Source organism: Cupressus sempervirens, chromosome 10, assembly GCF_028749045.1.
Source record: "Cupressus sempervirens isolate cs-2001-9-10 chromosome 10, ASM2874904v1, whole genome shotgun sequence".
Classification (NCBI taxonomy): Eukaryota; Viridiplantae; Streptophyta; class Pinopsida; order Cupressales; family Cupressaceae; genus Cupressus; species Cupressus sempervirens.
Window position 1 is genome coordinate 598,817,646 of NC_143127.1, and position 17,827 is coordinate 598,835,472.

The window sequence follows — 17,827 nt, forward strand, 5'->3', positions numbered from 1 at the left end:
ACAAGGTGAACCAGTAGTCCTCATTTCTCCTAATAGGGAAGATCATCAGAAGCGATCAATGTAAGCCTTAACAGGCCAAATTTATATTGTAGTACTAAATCTTGTGGGTATCATCCCCATCCTAGTTTTACTTTCTATTTGGAAGGTTTCTGGGTCACCAAATCTTTGTGTCACGGTGTTATGAATGCTTTCATGTTTTTAGTTTCTTATGCATGCAAATAGATCATAATATATGTGATGGAATAAATGCTAATTGGATTGTTGGATTAAGAGTTGAAATTGTAATTTTTTTAGAAATTATTGATTTACCTCTCCTCTCTTAGTAACTTAGCATAGTCTAGAATATTTTCAACACTAGGTACTAATAACATGCCACTTCTCTGCACAAGGTCCCTTGTCTCCTCTAGAGTCATGATTTCACTCTCAAGATCTTAGACATGTAGCTTCTCAACTAGTTCTAGCTTCTACTCATCTAATTCTCTTGGTTTGATCATTAGCACCAACTAACTTTGTTTTACTTTATACAAAAATCTCTTGAACTTAGTCAATTTGATGAATTCATCATCACATTGTTAAGCTTGGATGATCCTATCATCTGTCCTTGTTGTTACTAGTTCCAAGATTGTGAATGTGCTCTCAACTATATTAATTCTATCTTGAAGATAACCTTGCCTTAAGTCAATAAAATACTGACTATTGTCAAGTAAAATTTGTAGGGTCCTCTATTTCACCTTTGCATGGATATGGACCACTTTCTATCTTTTATTTCCTTTTGTGACCCATGACATCATAGGAGCATCATCTTCTTCTATTTCTAGAGTCACATTAGGTTTAGGGTTGTTTGTGCACACTCTCTCTTCTTCTACCATAGATCCCTCTAGAATTTTGGTCATGATCTTAGCATGGTCAGTGACCATCTTCCTAATCTCATGAGGATAGGGGATATCCATATAGAATCCCATGAAATTGAGATCTACTGTCTTCAATTCCTTCTCCACCCTCAAAACATCATCAAACTTTACCAGCTTATTAGCTGCCTCACCCTCTACAACTATATTTGGAATAATATCCTCATGTGGTAGCTCCTTGGTGTCAAGGAATACATAGTTCCTTATTTACTTAAGGGTTCCCTTCATCCAACTGTTCGGATCATACATCATGTAGGGACCAGTTGATAGGTTGTAGTGGTGGAGGAAAGAATGGATTTGATCAAGAGCCCCTTTTCTAATTAAAAATCCCCCCACCCTAAAACATGTACACAAGAAATTTCCTTAATGTACTTTAGGGCCTAGATACTCTCTATTGACCATAAACAATTGTCATTTGAATTCCATTTTACCCAACCGAGGGGGAATAAACTTTGGTATTATGTGGGGTGGATGGGGACAATCGTAGAGTCTCGTTAAGGAAGAAGTTGGTAATATGAAAATGTCCCCCAAATTATGGTCTAATATTTTGCCCTCAGAAAGTAGGGTTGGACTCAACAAACTTTTCAAAATCTTAGGTCCCCTAAAATAACCTAGATCTAACATTCTCATGATTACAGTACTAAAATTATTAAAGAATGAAACAAAATTAGAAAATTGATAATTACTATCCCATACCCATGTCCACAACTAAACTAGCAGCTCTCCATTTGCATCAGTGGTTATGATCAATGAAATTAGAGCTCACATACCCACATTCTTGTAGAGGATTAAGTGCATCAGCAGTGAATAATTATGGAATTTGAAATATTTTAACTCTCCACTCTGAGCCAAGGTAATGTTTTCCTTCACTACCTCTAAAATTTATTCAACATAATCATACTCCCCCCATGGTAGGAGTCTTGCATGTCTCTAGCAATGATAGATTCAACACTATACACCATATTAGTTCCATCTTGTCCAACTACCTTATGAACACCATATACTTTTTACAAAGTAATTCTTAAACTTGTCCAAAGGAATCATTTTTTCCACCTTTTCAGGGTAATCACCCACACTCTTTAAATCCATAGGGATATGCTATAGTGTAGACTTCCTAGTGTAGGACTTAGTATTTCTCTCGAGCTTCTTCTGCAAATCCTCCAAATCTACAGGTTGTCCCATGGCTCCATCCAATCCAAAAGATCAATGAATGAAGTACAATCAAGTGTACAGAGAATAGTTCCATCTCTCCTATGGAAGGATTTGGTGGTCAGATTGTATGATCAAACTAGGGCCTTTATAAAGTCTACATCCATGAAGACCTCTAGAAATATTAACTTCGTTAGATTCTTCTTCCATGGATTACACACCAAGATCTTCTTCTCCCTATTATAATAAAAATATTCAAATAGCTTAGAACCTATGGCCCTTGGGAATGTATCATCTCTGTATAGAGCATATGGGTCAATGAAAACATGGTCATCTATAGCATTAGTATTTGAGCAACCAAGAAAAATCTTAATCCACTCTTTGCCAAACCTATTAGGTTTTCTTTGTTATGTTTTCCCTCTCTTAGAAGTTGAAGTTTCTACCACTTCCATGTCTAATGCTTGAATTTCTTCTAGCTCCTTATCAGACATCTTGGAAGTATATTTTAAAACACTATATGGATTTCTCTCTCTGGTACTGAAAAGAATTATCTGTATGCCCAAAACTCTGCACTTGCTCAAAATCCTTTCTCAACAAATGGTAAACTGTAACTGATTAATAGAACGTCTTTATAGCTTGATGTACATTATCAATGTTAACCTTTACATTGATTTTCAACATTCTCAAGCCATAAAATCAACTTATTTTGTCACCTCAAGGGGTCATCGTCATTATTATCAAATGGTTCACTTTCTATTCATTGCTTAAATCTCATTAGTCGAGAACACCTTGTCATTTCTATCTCAAAAGATGAAAAATAAAATGTCACTTAGGGTTTACGATCCTACGATCAACCCCATGGTCAAAAACCCTCATAATATCTCAAGTGGGGAAGAGATTTTGTTTGATCTTATGATCTCATGAAGTCAAAAAACCTTGTCACACTATTGTAAGGCTTGGAAAAATCTTTACAATCTCATGACATGTGGTTTATACTACACGGTGCAACATCTCATGTTTCCCTCCAAACCCCTACAATACTATGAGACATTGTTACCTCTTTGTATTGTAGCATCATAGGCTTTATATTTTTACTTTTATGATCTCATGCCACATATCTCTTCATAGCTTCATAGCAATTCATCCATTGGCTTGAGATCTTACGATACATTATTTATTGTAAGATCAGAGATGACACTATGTTGCATTTATAAAATAATTTTCTGGCCTCACCGATCCAACTAAGCCATCATGTGGTGTATGTTTTACAATTAACAAATCAAGATCGGACACCTATCACTTGCCTAACACTGTACTACCACTAAGCCCTATCACTTGGAACCTTATGATCCTACGATCATAAGTACCCCAAAGCATCCTAGCATTCTCGATCCCACTCTTCAATCTTACAGCCAAGACTTTATCGTAACATCTTACAACTTTTCAAAAGACCTCTGATGTCTAGATCACCTCCTTGTCATAACATCACATTCTGGATGTGGAACCTCTTTGACATGATATACAATCATACGACACAAAGGAAATATAATATTAGGCATTTTAACCTTCTTATCTTTGATGCTACGATGTACTGCATATCTTTAGATCAGAGAACTAAAAACATTATGCTATGATCTCTTGCTAACCCTTATGTCATAGCATTATAAGGGACTACGTAAAAGAAAAATAAGTTCCCACTCAAAACCTAGGGTAAGGGCTAGACTCTACCTTTTATTAAATCTCTTGTAAGATAAGATGAGAAGTAAACTTTATGGAATCACTTTTCATACTAGGGCAAGGAAAAATAACTAGATTAGGGAAAAATAGTTTGTTAGGACCATTTTTTAAAGATGGAAACTGATAACATATAAACCCTAACATTACAACACTCTTTTTAAAGCATTTTCAAAACATCAAACTTTACAAATTTAAGCTTAGTGAAAATAGGGGCTATTATAGGGCTTTTGGGTAACCAAATCTCGTGTATTATGTGTTTTCATTTATTGTTATATTTATGGATGTGATGCACATTTAGATCTATTTCAGTATTAAAGTTTATAGTTTATGATCTAGATATGACATGGATTAGAGGTGAATACATTTTATTTGTTTCAAGAAGTGAAGATCCTAACTCTCCCCTCACCCCCTCAGTATCTTTTTTTTTCCATTAAGATTTCCAATAGAAATGACACCTTGAAGTGGCTATAAAGATTGATAAATTTGATGCACTATCCATAATTTAACCTAGGGTTTTATCGATATGTGATATTTGAGCATTTTATCATTGTAAGACTAGTAAAGTGGAAGATCGTGAGCTAAAAGAAACCTACAAAATGCTACACATGAATGATCTATTAAAGAATGAACACAAACATTAGAGACTAAGGGACTCGTGCATGCACTACATTTTTTAAGGTATTTAAGATAGAATGGACTCAAATTGTTTAAAGTAGAGTGCACTTGCTAAAGGATAACTAGGAGTAGGACCTGTCCCATGAGGACTCCAAAATATTGTTATATAAAGTAGTGGAAGAAAAAATATATAATCAACTATAAGCATACATAACAGGTTATATTCCTTAAGGATCCCAAGATGTTGAATCACATTTAAATTTAATTAATACTAAGTCTAACAAATACCACATCTATATGAAAGAATAATTAAAATTCCAATGTTCATTTAAATAATATACATTTTTTTCAAATGCCACTTGGTAATAAAATTTAGAATGCTCAATCATCCACTGTACATGTCACAGGGTATGAAAGGCTAAAATAATATACATTTATAAAAATAGAATTGCACTATCCTTCTCAGATCCATGATATAGAGTACAATATACTAAATGAAACCATCCATCATAAAAGATATAAACATCTACCATAAGATATAACCATCCAACATAGTGATACAAAGATAGAATGAAAGGAAATGCAAACAAGGAAACTCTAGCCATGGTAGCAATGGACAAATCTCAATGGTAAGAGTAAAAGCACTACCACCTGACCGCATGGAACCTAAATAGCCCACTCCCACCGTGTTGAGGAGATAGTCTCAAGTCCCAAACAGGATAACAAACTAAATATCAAAAGTACTCTCTAATTCCAAGAAGTCCTAAAAGTAGTCTAACTCAAAGGTTCCAAGATAAATTGACATCTAATCTTAGAGGCACACAAAGACACATAGGAAACCTACTATGTAAGTGGGCAAGTGTCATCACACAAATCATGTTAGAGTTACCATGGTAGTCTCTTAGGACCCTGACCCCCTAGTGATTCCTATGAGGTCACTAGTATCCTCTCATACTAACAAGGAATACTACGAATGCAAGGTCACAACCAAGAGTTCTCTCTACTCCCATCCTAGTCAATACTAGCACTCCAAGCATGGGCAAGAACATACAAAGACTCTTATTAGGTTCATTTTATTCCCATTTAGTGTAGTGTTTTCACTTATTAAACAACTTACAATGGGTTACCCCGGTAGCCACTTAGGGCCCCAACCCCCATTGCAAGCCACTTCCCAACATTACATATAGATAACCTACCCTAAGCTCATAAAATCACAAATCAAAAAATCATAGTAAAATCACCTCACTATACAAGTGACTAGAAAGCATCAAAAGATAATTCACAATAACACATCAGTTCTCTACAAGCAACTAGAAAGCATCTCAAAAATAATTAATCGAAGACTCAAAATGGTTAAGTCAAATATGTCATAAATTCACCTCAGCATCACACAAGAACACTGGAAAACAATAACAATCAATAGATCAATAAATATCATAGAGCATACTAGACACATTACCATGGTTGGTTTTAAAGAATTGAGATCAAAACATCATCATGACATCACAAACATAGAACTTCTGAGCCTCTAGTTACATCCTAAGACTGGTCAAAGCTAGGTCAACCCCAAAAGCCCAAAGCATAGATAGCACATAGAAAACATAATAGTCTCACAGTTTGGTTTGATTTGAAACATATGGTTGAGTTAAATGTAAGGTTTAAATTTTCATTTCAATGTACATTTCAATTAAGTAAATAAGTCTTACAGTTCACCCTTACAATTAACCCATTCTTATTTTTCAATAATTCACCCAATTACCCCTATTATATTTTAAGTCAATTTCCTAAAAATAATCTAAGGGTAGTTTATTTATTTAAATTATTAAAATAATAATAATAGATTTTCAATAAAATAATCTACGATTTTATTAAAATCAACATTGTACTAATTAAATAAATTTATAACTTAATTGAACAACTTCCATTATTAATTAATCCTAATTAAATTATATTTAATTAAATTAATTAATAATTATATAAAATATTCATATAAATTCATAATTCATGATTCTAAATCATTTTGATAATAACTTAATTAAAAATAATAATCAAATATTTTTAAAATTTAAATCACTTATTCATTGAGTTATTAAAATAATTATTTATTTAAATATAATTTATATTAAATTATAACTAAACAATTATTAGTTTATTAATAAAAAGAATAACTAATAATAATTTATTAACATTTTATATTTATTAAAATTTATTAATATTTAATATCTATTAAATAAAATTTAATATATTAAATAACATTCAATAAAATTAATATTAATTAATAAATATATTAATAAGCAAATTTTATAACATGCAATTTAAATTTTAATAATTTTTTTAAAAAAGTACCCACCCACATGATGCTTATAACACAACTATGTTGCTGCCGCAACATAGTACATTGCATCAGTAGTAGTACTTACTACATTAACATCAGAGTCCACTGTGTACACATGCGGGGAAGAAAAATAAAGAGGAGGGGGTGGGGTGTGGGGTCTCCTCCCCACCCTTTCCATATTAATTTTTTAAAATTTATATATAATTTTTTTATAATTCATTTTTTAAAATAAATTTATTTTATAAGATTTTATTAATATAAAATTTAATTAAAAATTTTTCCTTTTGCATTAAAATATTTTTTTAATAAAAAGTTCCAACCTTAAACTGATAGAGAAAATATTACCAACCGGTCAAATTTTCAATTGAAATTTTTGAATTTAATACAATACCCTTCCCTGTTCAGATTCTCATTTTTTTAAAATCTATTGAAGAAAGATTATATTGATCTTTTAATTTTTTTCGTGTTTAGAGAATTTAACAAACATTCTAGAAATTCACAATACTAAAACATTCGTCACATGGATTCTTCAGATAACCATTCAACAGACATGATGAAGAAAGGAGAGAAAGATCATAATAAATTAAGCAAATAATCACAAGCGTCTACTTGGACTCTGATGCTAATCACTACACCCAAGAAGATTGTGAGAGAAATTCCCCCTCTCCAAACCTTTTCTCTTCCAAAATTCTTTCTTCTTCCAGAATTCATGGTCCTTTGAAAATGAACCCTCAATTGATGATAAGGAGCTCTCTCCTCAAATCGGGGCACTAATTGTGCAATCACCCGAGAGGACTCTGAGCTCACCAAACTTTAACTCTTTATTATCTTTCTTTATCTTTTTCATTCACATTTATGAATTATAAAATAACTTTATTTAATTAATTCATTAAATTTTAAACTCATGCACACTTAATGCAATCTTTAAACTTTTAATAAATTAATATTATTTTTCATTTTTAAATTAATTTGATATATTTTAATCTCATGCATACTTCATGAAATTTTAAAACTTTTAATAAATTAATATCTTTTTATGCTTTAACTTATTTTCAAAATGTTAATTGATAAAATATTTATTAACTTAAATAATAATATTTAATATTTATTTTAAAATGAACTCTAAATATATTATTATTAAATTAAATAAATATTATCATGTTCTAAAATTATACTTATAACTTTCATCTTTAAATTTAATTCTTTTTATTTAATTAATTTCTCAATAAATTAAATATTAAATTACCATAATAAATTTCAATTAAAATTAAATCATTAATTTAATAATTTAAATTGGCTTAGTTAATAGAAACATCACCAAAGACTCATAAAACAAAATATGAAAAATGCATCATAGAAAAACACATACAAGATCAAACTAAAGGGTTATAATCACAAATTAATTTCATTCGACGCATTCAGAAGGTAATCAACTTAGATACTTGTCCTAATTTTCTAGGTCAAATGGCTTAAAGTTTTAGGACTTGGACTTAAGAATTTATCTCCCCTCTCTTACCATTAAGATAATGCGATAGGGTACACTCATCTTGGCAATTCAGGAAAGTTGGTATCTGGTAACCTGCAACCTGCATAAAATCCACGCATGTAAAAACACAATATTCTAAGCTAAATAGGTAATGGTAGGAAATGGTGCATCGTGTAGATCCCAACTAGTAGGTGACTATGACTCCCTTCCTTAGCCACATCAGAAATGCCATACATAAAGAAAACCTACATGCACACCATATACATGCAGTATGGGGTAACTATCCATAAGAAAACACATATGATAATATGTCTAACTAATCATAATCAATAACTAAAAATACTGTAATAATCATCATACATACCTGAGGTATAGAGTACCAAAGTAATCTCATCATAAATTAACTGAATATGAAACAATATATGATAATTTCAAAACAATGCTACTAATCATCAAGCATAAATCTGGCCTGAAAGAGTTTGGAAATGATAACAAAAATGCGAACTAGGGGTAGGCACTACATTGCTACTTCCTATTTTTTGTTTAATGGTTTGCTAGTTATTGGACTTAGTAGTTTTTAAGGTTGTTATGCCTTTGTTTAAAAATTATGTCACTTATGCTACTATTCCAAGCAATCTTAGTAGGATGCACGTGGGCTCTATTATTACGCTCCTTCATATTATGTTTTTTTTTTGAAGTAGTAGTAGGGGGTAATTCTATTTTGTTGGTAATCTTCTAGTTGTAGTCTAGTTTGTCTTTTGTATGGGCCAACCCCCTTGTTTTGGCTACTTTATAATTCAAAAACAATATGATTGTGTGGCTTGATGAGCTAGTAAATATCACTCAAGGTGTTATTCACATGGTTATGGGTTACCTAATCATAGATAAAGCCAAATCCATCAAGCAATCATCAAAGAATGAAATTGAAAATAATATGAGAGCCATATGGGATGGTAGAGGTCTGAAAGGGGTATTAATTGAATACCTTGAAACTAGATTTTCTACTTATATAGTTGCCTACAAGATCTAGAAATCAAGTAGACTAATAGTGTACCTTGTGGAGCAATAGATTTGGCTTCTAAAATTGTGAAGAAAGGATTAAAACTCGACCTTATTAAGCTACAACTATAGCAACTAGTTGAGAACATGAAAACTTAGTGGAAAAGTCAAATACTTAGAAATTTGGATTATTGTTGTTATGTATGTTCTTTTACATACAATTTTTTTCTCTATAATTGGTTGAGTGAATTAGAAAGCATATACACTTTTCATCTACAAGATTAATGAGTATATTAAGAGGCTTGGTGATAATTTTGAGAGTGTTATACATGCTTATTTCAAAGAATTTAAAACAAGGATGCATCAAAGGTATATAATTCCACTTGCACTTGTAGACAAATATAAGGATGGCATTTTTTTTCTTTTTGATATTGATGATATATTAATCCAAGCTAATGAGCCTAGAAATACATGGTTGAAACCCTTGGGATATGAAGTTAACATTGATCATGGAACTGAGGCTATCGATGAACTATTGAAAGAGCCCATTGATAAGATTGCTACACCTTTTGGTACATATGAAGTTGCTAAAGAAAGAATCAAAATAAACAACACATCTCCAAGGATAGAGAAGAACATTTAGAAGATGATTAGCAATCTTGAAGGTGAATTTGGTGAAGGTAAGAAGGATACAACCCTAATGATTATCGAGGGAAAGGGTGAAGATGTTGAGGAGGATGAAGGTAAAAGAAAATAAATTGTTACGACTGAACATGAAAAGAAGACAAAGAAGAGAAAAACATTGGCTACACTTACCATCTTGAAGAATTCAAGATCAAGGACATGTGGTGTTACTACTATTGAGCCACCAACAAAGAGAGGATATGCTAAAATTATTAAACCTACATAATCTTAACCAAAGATATATCAAAAGAGAGATTTTTTTTGAATCTTCCAACAAACCAAACTAGAGAAGGAGAAGAAAATTGATTATCAATAATGAAGAGGAAGATAGTGAAATGATAGAATTAGATGATATTAACCAATGTAGATTTGTTGTACATAAGAGGCCTATAATAGTTGATGAGATGAAAGATTCTCTAGAAAAATGTGCAGGTTTTTCCACTTTTAAATTTCTTAAGTATGATACTATGAATGATGATGACAAATTTCAAACTTGTGCCCATAAAAAAAGGAGATAGAATCCCTGATGAGCTATAATAGAAGATTGATAATGGATGGAAATATGCCTTGAAAACTAAAAAGTAAATGAGAGAAAGGTCATTAGAAATACTAATTCCAAAGAACACTATAGAAGAGATAAGTGAAGCTGTGAAGAAGCATAAAATAAATTATAAAAAAAAGGAGATCTTTATATGTTTTACCAAGAAAATTGTAATATGTTGATGAAGATGCACAAATGATTTGGAAACAAGTTTACCAAATCAAAGATGCAAAGGAAAAATTGTAAAAAGGAGCAGACATCGAGCACAAAGAACTTGAGAATGAAGATGAATATGGAAATATTTTACTACAAGATGTGGTTGACACTGTACATCAAATGCTCAAGAATATAATTGGGAATGAAGAAAATGTAATTATTGAATATTTAATAGGTGAAGATTTGGCTGAAGGAATAAGGAAAGATGAAATTGTCATGGTTGACCCAAAGCATAATGAAGAAGGTCTAGTATTAACTGAGTCAGTTTATTCTCATATACTTGGCTTTGCACTTGTTTTTGAACAAGTTAAAGAATATCCAAATTCTAAAGTACATAAAAAACCACAAAATGTAAATGATATTCTTACTAGTTCTTTACATTATTTAGCATATATTATTCCTATAGATATAGATGGAGATTAAAGGGACACAAATGAAATTCAAACCAAGCATTGGGATTAAGATACTCAAGGAGATCATATAGATATCAAGAAAAAGAATGATAGTGTGGATGTTGGAAACACTCAAACTCAAGGAGAAATAATTGAGAATAAAGAAAAAGATTCTCATTTAGGAAAAAAACCATCATCCCAAGGACCTTTGAGTGAGGGAAATATTGGGAAAGGAAAACCAATTTCTTATAGTGAAAATAAGAAATATGATTTAAAATAATTTGGAGTGACTCTATAGTATATCAATAGTATTTGAGGACAAGGAAGAAGAGATGAAGAAAGGTGAATTAAATAGTGCTACAATAAAACAAACTAAGGAAATGCCTCAAGGGACACAAATACAAACTTTGGTAGTTACTACAATTGATCAAGGAGATAAGGAAGATGAGACCAAGAAGGAATATGAACCTAAACTGATAGATCAAGAGACCCAAGCTCTAGTGCCACAAATGCCATTATTGAGCCCAAGAAGAAGTAGAAGGATGAGGAGGAGGAGAAGCAGAAGGAGGAGGAGGAGGAGGAGCTAGCTCAGTGAAGAACAAGCTAGTTGCTCTTGACAGGTAATCATTATACCTGATTTATTCTTAACACTTTATACTATAATATACTTGCAATTTATGGAGAGATAGACTCCAGAAAAGAAGATCAAGATAGAATGAGGAAGGAACATTAAAAAAAAAAAAAGTTCTGCATGATATTAAAGATATCTTACTTGATGGTGCTCCTGAGGTTACCTTGAATGAGAAGACCCCATATTAGATCAAATTATTTATATAGTTAAAAAGTTTCAAAAGAGCTAGATATAGATGCACAGGCTAAACTGATCGAGATATTTGAGAATAAATTTCTAGATAAAGTGTTAGAGACTATTTCACAAACCATTTCTGCACAACAAGTAGAGATGATCTCTTTGGTTATTGAATTGGACACTATTGTCCAAAATATTCTTTCATTGTTTAAAAAGTTGAATGATATTCCCCAAATCACTCGTGACACTAAGGTGAAATTGAATAATGATGGTGAAGACATGAGGACAAGTACATATGCACTTACTAAATTATTCAAAGATAAAAATTCTCAGTAGAATTCAACATGATTTATTAAATGAAGAAGCAAAAACTAGATAAGAGTTAAATGAAATGCAATCATTGGCTATACCTCATCTTGAGGTAATCGAAAGGAATGTAAAAGAGGTCAAAAATCTTATTGCTACATCGAGCTTAACTAATGTAGGTCACATGGGTGATCTAACAACCAAATTAAAGTTTGAGATAGAAATTTAAAAATATTGAAGTCAAATTGGGATAGCACCATGTGTAACACCCTGCTAGTGAACCCAAAAGAAATTAACCTATTGAGTCACTAAGTTTGCTAAACTTTTTTTTTAAAGATTAAAACAATAAGAGATAACATAGTGGAAGCAATAACTCACATACATACAAAGCAATACATTAACAGTTACATCTCTTAAGGGTTCCATGATGTTGAATAACATACATACTTTTTATTAAGATTAAATCTAATGAGTAAACAAAGTCCATGTCATAAGATAACCATAAGTACAAAATCAAATGAAATAATATACAAGCATATAAGACGTCATGTGGCATAACCAAAATGTATAATCATCCTTTGTACAAGTCACATGGTATGAAATGCTAAAAGAATATACATCATGATAAGAGACAACATCTCATAGGATCCCAAATAATTGAAGTACAATAAATCAAAATATGGCCATAGAACATAATCACAAGAGTAGAAGAATAAAATAATTGCACAAGTACATCCAAGAATGGCATCCAATTGTTGGATCTCAATGGTATAAGAAAAACTACCACCCAACCTTGTTGAACCTAAATGGCCCACTCCCACCATGCTGAGGAGATAATCTCAAGTCCTAAATGGATAACAATCCAAAATTCATAACAAGAATCTAGGTCAATGAATCATGATAGCAATCTATCTCAAAGGTACCAAGTACACAAGTAACACCTAATCCTAGAGACAAAAAAGACATGTAAGAAACCTAATATGCACGTGGGAAAATGTCATCACATGAGCCAACTCAAAGGTTACCCTAGCAGCCTCTCTAGACTCTGCCCCCCTAGTTACTCTATGTGGGATTAGTATCCTTTCTTATAGACAAGGCATACTAATTAGGCAAGGTCACAACCAAGCATCCTCTCTACTCCCATCATAGCCTGTATTAGAACTTGAGGCACGGGCGAGGTAAAACACTTACTTTTTTAAATTCATTTTAACCCATTTAATGAAATGTTATCACTTATTAATACAACTTACAATGGGTTACCCAGGCAGCCTCTTTAGGGCTCTAGTCTCCATTGCAAACCACTTCCCAGCATACACAAAGATAACCTACCCTAAGCTCATAAAAAGTATATCTCGTAAAACCACAATATTCACCTCAATCCTATACAAGCAACTGGAAAGCACCAATAGATAAATCACAATATTCACCTCAGTCCTATACAAGCAACTAGAAAGCACCAATAGAAAAATCATATCATTCAACTCAGTCCTCTAGAAGAAACTATAAAGCATTAATAGATAAATCACACTAGTCACCTTAGTCCTATATAAGCAACTAGAAAACACCAATAGATAACTGGCCAAAAATGTAATGCCCTGCCAAGGGATCCAAAGAATTAACCTAAAGTTTCACTAAGTTTGGTGGCTTTTTTTTTTTTTTTTGAAATATGAAAGTAAAACCATTCACAACATACACATAGTAACAGAAGCAATAAAAAACTAGGTTACATTCCTTAAGGATCCCTTAACGTTGAAGCACATTTAAATTAACTAATATTGATTCCATCTAATACCACATCCACATGAAATAATAATGAAAAGTCCAATGTTCTTAAACAATATACTTTGGTTCCAAATGTCCATTAATAAATTACATTTCAGAATGCTCAATCATCCATTGTACATGCCATAGGGTATGAAAGGCTAACAAGAATATACATGCGCTAAATAAAGTACATCATCCTATTTTAATCCATGATGCAAGTGCAATAAAGTAAATTAAACCACATGTCATACATGATACATCATCATAGAAGATATAAACATCCATTGTAAGAGATAACCATAAATCATAACACATAATTATTTAAGTGCACGGTTCCTCCCAACCATAAATAGCATCATTATACCATCATGGGTCCTAGCCATCCCTCCGTGCGTAACATCCCAAGTTATGGAAGAGATCATCGGTATTATCATAGTAGGAATGTCACTCCTAAAACATACTACATTATACGTAGAAAGAAATCTAACATACTACGACATGTGCATAGGTAATCTAATCATGAAAAGTAAAGCATAAGACAAGTAAATAGCAGCATCTAACATATGCTAATCATCAATATAAGGATACGTGTCCACCATCATAATCTATGAATAGAATGAAGATAGATGCCAACAAAGAATGCATCAGCTGTGATGTTTTAGACAGATCTCAAATGGTAAGAGTGGAAAAGCACTACCACCTGACCACATGGAACCTAAATGGTCCACTCCCACCGTGCTGAGGAGATAATCTCAAGTCCCAAATAGGCTATCAATCACATAGCACAAATACTCTCTAAGTCCAAGAATCCTAAAAGTAGACTAACTCAAAGGTTCCAACATAAACCAACATCTAATTCTAGAGGCACACAAAGACATGTAGGAAACCTACTATGTAAGCGGGAAAGTGTCATCACATGGATCACACTAGAGTTACCCTGGTAGTCTCTCAATAGACCTCGGCCCCCTAGTGATCCCTATGCAGCCACTAGTATCCCCTCATATTGACGAGGCATACTACAGAATACAAGGTCACAACCAAGCGTTCTCTCTACTCCCATCCTAGTCTATACTAGCACTCGAGGCATGGGCGAGAACAAACAATTATCTTATTAGGTTCATTTAAGTCAGTATTAGGTGTGATGTTTTCACTTATTAAACAACTTACAATGAGTTACCCTGGCAGCCTCTTAGGGCCCTGACCCCCATTGCAAGCCACTTCCCAACACTACAAGTAGATAACCTACCCTAGGCTCATGGAATCATAAATCATAGAATCACCACAGTCCTATACAAGCAACTGGAAAAATATCAAAAGATAATCCACAATAAGAGCATCAAATCTCCATGAGCAACTAAAAAGCATCTATTGATAATCATGACTCCAAAATGGTCGAGTCAAAATATGTCACAACATGACATCATCAAAATCAAATAAACAATTCAATCCCTTCAAGGTGACTAGAAAATAATCCAAATACAACTAATCGATACTCATAAATGGTTACATATATCACAGCTTACACAAGAAAACTAGAAACAATATCAATCAACATGTCATCTCATAACCATGGTTGTGTTTTAAAAAGATCGAGAACAAAAGACATCATCATGACATCACAAATCATAACCCTCGAGCCCCTGGTAGACGTCCTATAACTGGTCAACCAACTAGTCAACCCAAACCCAAAACAAGAAGCATAGAGAAAGCACAAAATGCAAGCACATGTTTTGGTTCGTAACAATCACATAGTTGAATTAAGTGTGGGGATTTCAGTTTTCATTTTTTTCAAATTTAGATATTGAGTGGAGAAATTTGTACATTTTACCTAACCCATGTATTTGTTTGATAGATAACAATATTTTCCCCATAACCCATTAAATCAATATTTTAAGATGTTTCTAAGAGTATATTATATATACAATATTTGAAAAAGACCCCCATCATGTTCCAATAGGACACATAGAAAAATTCAATGCAAACAAATACAATACATCCTCATTTATCTATCCTTCATTTAAATTCGATTAAATTAGATTTATATTATTAAACTAAAATATTATAAAATGATTAAAGAAATAATCTATTAATAAAATTTTATTTATAATAAATATATTAATTAATATTAATATTATATAATAATTAATATTTAATAATATATAATAATTCATTTTTAAAAGTTATTAACATTTAATAATTTTAATAACAATGTAATATTAAAATTGAAATTCATTAATATACAAATTCATAAATTTTAAATAAAAACAAAACATAATAATAACCCTCTGTCGCGGTACACAATACCTGCGGTCGTAGTTACTGCGCCGACAATGGGTATAGAGTACCCCTGTCGTCGCAGTCCCTGTGACGGCAGGTCTCTGCCACCCCCAGGGGTATGGGGGGGTACAATTCGTCCCCCTCTCATTTCAATAAAAAAAAATTTATAATGTTTTCTAAAACATTTTTTCGGAATGCGCATCAAAATTTTCCTTTTTTTAAAATGATTTCATTTTAATCATTTTCTTTGTGACGTTTTTAAAACAAAAACAATATTTTTAAATAAACATATATATGTGTATGTGTATGTGTATATATGTATATGTATATCTATATCTATATACGTATAGATATATATATACACATATATATATACATATATATACATATATATATATGTATATATATATGTATATGTATATCTATATATATGTATATATACATATATATATACATACATATATATATGTATATATATGTATGTATATATATATGTATATATACATATATATAGATATACATATACATATATATATACATATATATATATATATGTATATATATGTACATATATATATATATATATATGTACATATATATATATGTACATATATATGTACATATATATATATGTACATATATATGTACATATATATATATGTACATATATATGTACATATATATATATGTACATATATATGTACATATATATATATATGTATATATATATATATATATGTACATACATATATATGTGTATATATATATATATGTGTATGTATATATATATGTGTATGTATATATATATATATATATATATATATGTGTATGTATATATATATATATATATATATATATATGTATATATATATATATATATATATATATATATATATATATATATATATATATATATATATATATATATATACATACACATATATATATATATATATATATATATATATATATGCAAGTTTGTAAACATATTTGTATATTTTTAAAAGAAAACATTTACAATAATGCTTATGAGCTTATACATAATTTTTAAACAAAAAGGGCTTTCCAATTTTATAAGTTAAGAATTTTTTCCTAAAATGATCGTTCTCTAAATTTACCTATTAATCCTTCTAATTGGTTTGTCCATAAGCATCTGAAAACCCTAGTCCCATATATTCCTCAGATCTACACATGTGGGATTTCCTCATATAGAAATTTAAATATCCATGACAAGAATGCATACAACCAAGATATTCAACACATGAAATCTTCAAAAAGCATTCAGAAGACAAGAAGTGCATGAAGTGAAATATCATATGCAAAAATTATGAGTGTCTACCTGGACACTGATGCTAAATCACTTCTCCTTAGAATCTGCAGAGCAAGCTCCTTCTTTCTCCAATGTTCTTGGTCCTCCAAACACGCTCTCCGAGCTTCTAGGAGTGCCTGAATATAAAGGACTCTCAGGAAGCACCTAGAATGTCTCTAGAAACAACTAGAAGATGAGATAAGTTTTGACAACTAAGCACGATTTTTTTCCAACCTTCTAAATGAGTCACAAGGTTGTAGACACCATGTGCTTAATTTGTGCGCTAACTCCTAGGTAAACT

The 17,827-nt window shown here is 31.3% G+C and overlaps 1 pseudogene; it reads right to left on the reverse strand.

Moving 5' to 3' along the window:
* Positions 1-16,365, reverse strand: part of LOC149535284 (25S rRNA (cytosine-C(5))-methyltransferase NOP2A-like) — a 72,990-nt pseudogene extending 56,625 nt beyond the window's left edge.
* Between the last annotated feature and the right edge of the window lie 1,462 nt (positions 16,366-17,827).